Raw genomic sequence first — 8,763 nt, 5'->3', positions numbered from 1 at the left:
CATCGAGGTTGAAATTCAAGCCGATATGAGTTATGAAGAAGAACCGATTCGTATCCTAGCTCGTGAAGTAAAAGAGTTGCGAAACAAAAGGGTTCCGCTAGTGAAAGTGTTATGGCTCAAACACGGAATAGAATAAGCTACTTAGGAACCCGAGAACTCTATGAAAGAGCGATACCCAAATTTATTTACGGTAAGATTTTCGGGGCGAAAATTTCTTAAGTGGGGAGAGTTGTGACCTTTTAAAACGACCCTAGTCGAATGTGGTTTCGGGACCACAAAATCGAGGCATAAAAATAATTTAATATTTATTTTATTTCCTATAATGTGTGTTAACTCATGTGTGACATTTTTGATGTTTTGATTTAGAGCTATAAATGTGAATTTCACTAGAAAGGACCTAGTAGTAAACTTTGAAAGTATGATGGGGAAATGTGTGATGACTAATTAAAGCATGCATGCAAAACAATGGACTTGCATGTCAAATTTCCCCCAATAGCTAGTGGCCGCCATGACAAGGAATTATGGGCAAAATCATGTCATGAAACATGTTTGGTAAGTGGGTTATGTTGGAATGAATAAAATAAGGAGTATGGAATAAAAAAAAATGTGTGTGTGAAGGCTTCTCTCCCTCCCCATTGCCGTGTAGGTAGGAAAGAAAACAAAAAAATTTTGTTCATCCATTTCACTCTCTTTTTGGCCGAAAATACTAAGGATAAGGAAGGAGTTTTGCTTCATGCTTGGTTTGGAAAAGGATTAGGAAGGGGTTTGGCTATACTTGCATCAAGATTAAGGTATGTTTGATGTTGTGCCATGAGATTCATGCATGTTTTTGGTTGCTAACTTGATGTTCTTATTAGCCCATGGTTCAAATCTTTGTTATATCATGGGGATGGTATTTGGCCAAGGTGGATTTTGAGTTAATGCCATTGCATGTTAAATATGAAGCTTGATGATGATACATGTGATGGTGGATTGAGGACTCTTAGATTTTCTTTAAGCATTTTTGAATGAGATACTAAGTTCTTTGTGTAATCATGACCAAAATTATGGTGTCGTGATGTATTCGCCATGGTACATCCATAAGTGTGATTTATGCTCATTGCATGGAAAGTAAGATTTGTGTTTCAAATCATGTTCATGTTTAGTTACAATCAACTTGAGATTCGGCTCTAGCATATATATATGTATATATATTTGAGCATGATGTATTGGTATGACATATATATACTATCTCAAGGTATATACTTACTTATGATGATGTTTCGGTTATGAAGGAAATGATAGATGTGTATTGAGTTACAATATGGAGTGCATTAGTTAGTAAAATGTATGCTGTTTTTGTGTGGTAATAAGTGTATAATTGGCCTCAACATGGACATGCATATTCGCCACATGAGGGAAATTGGTGTGCATGCATTCGGTTAGAGGCAAGCATATTGATGCCTATTCTTGGCTTAGAAAATTCGGCTAAGAGGAATATTAACTAATGTGTTGAGTTCGATTCATGATTCGTACATATGCGACTTTGATGCCTAATGAGTATATATATTGGCTAAGTACCTTGAATTCCTCTTCGATGCTCAAATGATTAAATCAATTTATTTGTCAAATTAAGCTCAAGAGCAAAGGGAGCTAAATCCGATAAAGGGAAGGAAAAAGTAGTCGAGTAGTCGTCGAAATCGCCGACAACATCCAAGGTAAGTTCTCGAGTAATGGAACTTAGATTATGGTTTGATTAGATCATGCTCTTTGTGTGTGGCTATTGAGCCTAAATTTGCAAATGTGATAAGTGACTTGTGTTTGAATTTTGCTAATGAGAATGAAATACGAATGTGTCATGATTTATTGATAATTGTGCTTGGCTATTTGAATGATGTCCGGGCTAAGTCCCGAAGGCTTTGTGTTAAGTGACTATATCCGGACTAAGATTCGAAGGTGTTCGTGCGAGTTAATAAATCCAGGCTAAGCCCGAAGGCATTTGTGCGAGTTACGAAACCCGGGTTAAGTCCCGAAGGCATTCGTGCGAGTTACTATAACCGGGCTTTGTCTCGAAGGCATTTGAGCGAGTCGTTATATCCGGTTAAATTCTGAAGATATGTGATTCGAGAACGAGCATGCTTGCTGTAAAAATTTCAGTCAATACGCTTGGAAAAATTCCAGCAATGAGGTATGTTCGGATGTGCTTGAAATTAGTTGATTCCCTTCGAATGATATTCGCTCAGTCGAGTAATGAGCTTCCGGTATTTGGCTAAGATGATCCCTTATGTATGAATATAGGGGTTGGAATGTGAAATAAGTATGATATTGAGAATTTGTGCATACGAAATTATCCGTTAGCTATATGAATGCTATGCTTTTGTTGTGCTGGAATCCCTTGCTCAAACTTACTAAGCATAAATTGCTTACTACGTTTCTCTGTTTCTCTGTTTTATAGATTTTGCTCGTTAGCTATCGGATTCGGGATCATTGAAGTCGAAGTCATCCACACTATCAAAGCCCCCATTTTGGTACAATTTTGGTTGAACTTTGAAATGGCATGTATAGGACTACCCTTTTGTTGTAGGTCATGTACCTTTCGGTTTTGTGTAAACTTGGATAGCCATGCAAAAATGGCTTATATACGTTTTTAGCATAGTACTATAATCGTTTGTATGTTGATCATTATGAGGTATGGAATTGTTTTGAACGATTAGCCATTGGAATGGTTAATCATGATCACACTTTGTGCTATGTATGTAAAAAGGGCCAATTGAATCATGGAAATCATGAAATAGGTAAAGCCTACCTTAAAGGCGGATCTTGACAGCAGCAGTGATGTGGATGTGAAAATCACTAAAAATAGTAGGAATGGTATTAAATAGTGAATAAATTATGTAAATTAACTTTGATGAATCTAATTTCATGTGGAAGAAACGAAACGGTCATATGCGTTATATGTTAAGAGATATTAAAGTTCTCGTGAAACAGGCCCAGAACAGTTTCTGGATCCCCTGTTCCGACTTTGGAAATTCATTGTAAATTAACCAGAGATAATTAGGAGTCATGCCATATATGTATAGATTCCTCTCTGAGTCTAGTTTCTATAGAAAGAAACGGTATCAGTATTGAAGCCCTGTACAGGGAGATATCCAATTCGTAACACACGAAGGTCAGTGTAGTAGATCCCTGCAACAGGGGAGACTTTAACTAATAAACTGTACTAATTGGCTCGACCAAAAATTCTAGAAAAAAATAGTTAAGTCTGTGTGCACCCTGTGTTCGATTCCGGTAACGGACTCGGGTACGGGGTGTTACAATTAGCCTTTGAACGGCTATAATTATCTTGGAATTTCTTTGATGCAGACTGAAATGATTTACCCGATTATCTCTCACAGGAATTTCTAGCTTCAAAATTAGTTTTTCTTTTCTTTTCTTTTCTTTTCTTTTCGTATAACTTGGGAAGTCACAGGAACTTTAGGGGGTAAAGGTTGTTGAGCAGCCGAATTCGTTCGAATGAACTCCATGAACCACTCATTCATTGACTGGATGAAGGCTTGCTTAGCCTCTCCTCAATACTACTTGATTTTAACCTAGAATTAGCCGGCGCTGCCCCTTGAGTAGGAGCGGGCGCTATGCTCTCGACATCATCAACTACGGCTCTATCGGGATCTATTTACTAAACGAAAACACATTCTCAAATGTCAGAAGTCATCACACTATCACAGTATAATATGGCATTTATAGCTAGACTCACACTCGCTACATTTGTCCAAGAATCGACTAAACTGTAGCTCTGATACCAATGAAATGTAACATCCCTAACTCGTATTCATCGTCGGAATGGGGTTACGAGGTATTACCAGACAAGATATATATTCCGAATAATCATATACATATTCTAGCTCAAACTCATAAATTAATCAAATATTAACATATATAACTAATTTAATTTCTTTACCAATCCTGTCTTAACATTTTTCAAACATATAACCAAATACATAATTCATAAGCAAATAATATCGATTATAACATTTTACCACATAGCATATGCACATCTCAAAATAATACAAATAAATCAATCAATTATTACCAACAAAAATTGGACAAAGCAAACATATTTAAAAAATATATCATTATGGACATTATCCATTCGACACCACATTATAAAAATATAATTATTCAAAGTCTAATCAAATCAATAATGACCTACTGTGCATTGCTATACACAGTTTTAAACACTTAAGACATGAACAAGTATGCGTACAAATTCATCTAATTATTCATGCACATAACTAATAGATCATATCTATTTATTCAATGTCCACTTTATTTACTAAATCAAATTATAGGCATGTATCGTTACATAAAATTAAATCAATAATAAATAACTCATTTTACACGTAATTTATTAAGTAAATCAAATATTTGTGATAAATCAAATATCAATTGCCACATGTCATACAGTAAATTCCATTTCAATGTCAACTGCCTAATACATTCATTCTTAGCTTCAAGCATATCTCATGCATAAAACATACATAACAACAAGGTTCACATATATGTACCAATCATGAACAACTCACTTTCATTATCCATATCTATTTCAGTACAACCAATTACCAATACGTCAAACCATAGCTATTTATCATTTGCAGCATATTAAATATGCCTCACATATCATACCGTAACAACTAAAAATAATCAACTTAAGGCTTACTAAATTATACCAACCACATATTCAAGTATATCATGATCGAATCACTAAAACCAAAAGCAAACATATCGTCATTTGGTAAAAGCATATAAACCAAGCTTAGCACACATAAGAACTATGAACAAGATAGCAAATATTTAGGTATCAAATTAGCCATTTTCACATGGCTTAATATATACACACATCTTCGAACATAACCGTATGTAGTATAGCCTATACATGCCATTTGTTTCAAATTTAACTTATAACAGTACTAAAAATAGTCGATAGTGTGATAGACTTTGCTAACGACCCCCGGGCTCGTAACTTGACTCCAAATCTATAAAATAGAGGCAAACATAAACACATACAGTAAGCTATCATAGCTTAGTAAGTCATAAGTAAATAAATAGCTCAATGTTATTATTAACTTAACTTAAACAATTAATTTATGCTATCATGAATCACATTTATTTTCAAGCTCACACTTCATATATAACATATACAAATTTTACCTTGACTGCATATACATGCATCTATTATCAAAATAACATATATTCTCAATTTTATAATATTAATGTATATATATATAACCGAATATTTAATCTCTTATATACATATCTTCATAAATCAAACCTTAATATTACATATTTATACAATAGTAATATTTGGCGAATATACTTCACCAATTCTCAAATATGAAGGTACATACATTTCATTTGCACTATCACATATTCTTAACCTTTAGCCAATTATAGATCTTCATATACATATGTACTCTTATTTACATCATAAATACATAAGTAGACCGAAAGTATACTTCCACATAAGCATACATACAGTTCACATCATCATGTAACATTTATATCATCAATTTAAACATTCAACTTACCATAACTTCATAACATAGTATAAATACATACCTGGGCCTTTTAACTTGATTTTTCATTCGATCTTCATTTATTATTGTCCATTGAACCATTCGAAATTGAATAAGATACTAAGATAATCACACATACCGTACAATGCCAACGTCCTTGACGTGGTCTTACATGTAATCACATATCGATGCCACTGTCCTAGACAAGGTCTTACTTGTAGTCACATATCGATGCCACTGTCCCAGACAGGGTCTTACTCGTAATCACATATCGATGCCAATGTATTAAACATGGTCCTACCATCACACACATATCAAAATCACATATCGATGCCACTATAGTAAACATGGTCTTACTCGCACACATATATCGAAGCCATGGTCTTACTTGCACATCACATATCGAAATCCTATGTCATGACATATGTATCCTAGCTATTCCTAAGGTTCATACGGGCTTCTAGACGTCGTAACTCAGTCGAATTGAACTCGTAAGCTTAATTCCCAAGCATATACACATTCGGCTATTATATATACAAGCTCATAAATTTTAAATCAGCATTTTACATTCACATATATACAACATTTACAATATTTATTTGCTTATAAACTTACCTCGGGCAATGAAAATTGAAACGGGGCGACTAATCGACAATTTAGTTTTCCCTCGATTCAAAACTGATTTCTTTGGTTCTTGATCTAAACATATTCAGATTAAACTCATTCAAAACATTTTTTTACTCAATTTAATCCAAAAATTCCTAGATGTTCAAATTACCATTTTACCCCTGACATTTCACACTTTTTACAATTTAGTCCAAATTGCACAAAACACAAAACATGCAAAATTTGCACACACCATGCTTAGGCGTAATCTTCCTTATGTTCATACATTTCATTTATTTCACATTTTAGTCCTTAAATTTATTATTTTTACAAATTAGTCCAATTACTCGAAATCATCAAAAATTCCAATACAAAACATATCAATCCAAAACATATCTTTCATAATTCATCAACTAACATCACAAAACTCAAATATTCATCAATGGCATAACTCAAAATATTCATCAAAATAAAAAACCCAAGCATGGGCTTTGTACATTACACTGCAACTATATCAAAAATGTAAAAATTATAAAAAACTGAGTTAATTACATACCTTAATCAATTTAACCCTTGACTGAAACTTTGAAGCTTTTATTCTTTGTTTTATTTCTTTAATATTCGACTATTTAAAATATGAATGCATGTAGCTTTTGTTATGTTATTTTATTACATTAATTTATTCATTTACATTTTTAACCTTTGTTGTTTTATTACAATTATGGTCAAATTGCATCTTAAATGCTTCATATTATAAAGGCAAATTCAAATAATCACTTACACAATTAACTAGTCACTTTTACATTTTATGTGATTAAGTCTTTTTTATTAAATAGGGCACTAAAACGACAAAATTAAATAACGAAAATTTCACACATATAATTTCACACATAATAAAAATAGAAAATAATTATTTAAATATGTTATTGACTCGAATTCGTGGTCCCGAAACTACTGTTCCGAATAGGGTTTAAATCTGGCTGTTATAACTCTTCCCCCCCTTTAAGGATTTTCGTCCCCAAAAATCTTACCAGAAGGTAGAGTAAAGGATTTTCTATCCCTTAGTACATTTCAAATTCACATGTAACTTCGGATTTCATATCTCGGATTGTTGTGCATCTTGTTAAATCCCATATGAATTGATAAGCTATAACACCCCAAACTCGGCCTAGACGTTACGGCCGAATCTATGATGTCACATTGGAGTGTTTTTCCAAAACACAAATTTTATGTTAAACCCTTCTTCTTTAAAAGTTCCGTTGGGTTGATTAGAGCTTAGAATGACCTTTCATAAGGAAAACTCAAATTATTTTAGAAAATCATATTAGGTTGTCATTGAACTTCTTTAAACAATAGTTGTTTCGGAAAACTATCGTTTTGCGTTGCATAAACGTGGTGTTTGTAGTAAATCATTTGTTTATAAATTTTTAATTTTAAAACTCGAAACCTAATACTAACAGGTAAAAAGTTAAGTAAATAAAACCCCAAATTAAATAAAAATTAAAATGGCCTTATTACATATTAAAAACCCAAATTAAAACCTTAATTATAGTATAAAAAGAAATAACTATGTTGAGTGGCCACCATTAAGTCCTCCATCACCTTAATCCTTCTAAGTCGGGGGATTTCCTACACAGATAACAGATGGGTGAGTTTACAAAAACTCAGTGTGTGAAATCCCATAAAAGCAAACAATCAGAGGAAGCGTAATCCGGGCCTAAGCCCTACCAATTTTAGTTAGGAGTCTTAGCCCTTTTTTCAGTAATAGTAACAGTTTGGGCCTTAGCCCATTTCAGAATAGTAAGCAAGCAAAGAGTCCTACCCAATCCATCTGCTACACAGCAACTCCGTACCAGCCCTACACACCATGTGGGGATTAAATCGACCCACCCAACCCTACACACCAAATTGTACCAAATTCGGTAGTAAAATAGTATTTGCAGTAGAGCTGCAGTAAAAGGCTTATAGCCTTTCAGTACGCTTCCTCCAAAATCATATATCCTACCCCATGTAATGCAACATAATAACATACGTGTATGCAAAAATATCATGCTCAAAAACAGACATACATAATACAGGGGTATTTCAGTCAATTTACCTCACGGGGGTAAAATTGTCATTTCATTAGTATAGGGTCTAAGTATACTTACCGATCTAACAGTAGGTCCACAGTCATGTTAGGCGACCCATGCAACCTTAATAGTCAATCAATGATAATGGGCCTATAGCCCATACTGCGGGCCCATGTAGCCCCATACTCCCGTATGGCCTGCATAGCTTAGAAATGCCCTTAGCCATGTAGTTTACACAGTCTGGCTCACAGTCAACCACACTTTGTGTGATTTGTCCGTGTGGGGCCCACGAGCTCATTAGGCCTACACGGCCCAGTTCAGCCCAAAATGGCCCATACCGTTTCAGCACATGAAATCGCTCATGGCCATTTCGTCGACAGTACAGCCTCATTTACTACTTGGCCTACCACACAAGCGACCATATGCCCGTATGGAGTTGACGATGCACTCTTCGGTGTTTCGGCTCTTTCCATTTAGCAGTTTTTGCAGTGTGATTACACACTTGTTTGCAAAAGGAGTGCAATCCTCCCGAA

This window comes from Gossypium arboreum, unplaced genomic scaffold (assembly GCF_025698485.1).
Source record: "Gossypium arboreum isolate Shixiya-1 unplaced genomic scaffold, ASM2569848v2 Contig00171, whole genome shotgun sequence".
NCBI classification, from domain to species: domain Eukaryota; kingdom Viridiplantae; phylum Streptophyta; class Magnoliopsida; order Malvales; family Malvaceae; genus Gossypium; species Gossypium arboreum.
The sequence above is the reverse complement of the archived record's forward strand: the minus strand, read 5'-3'. Positions refer to the sequence as shown.